Genomic DNA, 1,205 nt, shown 5'->3' on the forward strand with positions numbered 1-1,205 from the left:
GAGAGGGGAACGAAAATATATGTATATATACAATTTTCTCTCGCTTTATACAAACACAAACGCACTTTATACACTTGCGTTTGTATAAAAAACGAGAGAGGCGAGGGAGAGAAAGAGAGTGGCGAGCGAGATTCACCAGAAGAGAGGTGAAATAACAACAGTTTGCTATGAGGTACAATTAAATCAAACTAAATTTATAGCATTTAATTTGAATTAATAGTTTGCTATTATATACAATTTTCCCTATTATAAATGTTGAAATAAGTCGATGATACATTGGGACATTTCTTGGGTTAAACGATTGTCCGATTCTTGAAGATTGAAGATTTGATCAAACTGCTAAAGAGTACACTATATTTTTTTTTGGTTTCCCACCTGATACATAAGAGGACATTTGTTGTGTTAAATGATATTAGAGGTTCTTGAAGATTTGATCTAATTGCTAAAATATACTATATTTTTTTGGTTTCTCACCTATTGATCGGAGTCCGCATAAGAGGTCTGATTAAATTTGGATCGTTCACTATCGGGGCTACATTTTCTCAATACCCATAGCTCAAACCCGAGATATTTAACTAAAGGTGAAACAATTCCACCACTGCATCACAATCCGTGATACAAAGTATACTATATATATAAATCTTCATAGTTCATAGTATATATGATGATTAATCAAAAATTAATTGTTCTAATTCGTACATAATTGATATGACTGATCTGAAAAATAAAATAACCTCATCACATGGACGTACATCATGGAATAGATAAGTGTCGAGAGAAAGAGATCTTAATTAACTATCACTTTACCTGGCTAATTAATTGAGAGCTAGGTACATAGAGAAAAACAAAATTGTAAGTATATTGTTTAAACTAAGGACTAAATTAGTTTATTGTTTAACCATATATGTAAATAATATTATATATGGTCCATAATTCATATATGCAAATAGTCCATGCCCTATTGGAGGAGTAGGGTATCCCAATTAAGGTGATGATATCTTCAAACAAAGAAAAAATATACTTATAACGAGGAATCATTTTTGGTGGAGCAATGCCATTAGTTTCGCAGCATTAATTCTCTCCTTCTGAGCTTTTGTTTAATTATCCCTCTATATAAATTATTCCTCCTATGGTCTAATTCTTTAACTGATAAAATTTGGGGTGGGGGAGGGGGGGGGGGGGCCCCCCGCGTTTTCTTTTACCTT

The sequence above is a fragment of the Solanum tuberosum genome, unplaced genomic scaffold (assembly GCF_000226075.1).
Source record: "Solanum tuberosum cultivar DM 1-3 516 R44 unplaced genomic scaffold, SolTub_3.0 scf00215, whole genome shotgun sequence".
NCBI classification, from domain to species: domain Eukaryota; kingdom Viridiplantae; phylum Streptophyta; class Magnoliopsida; order Solanales; family Solanaceae; genus Solanum; species Solanum tuberosum.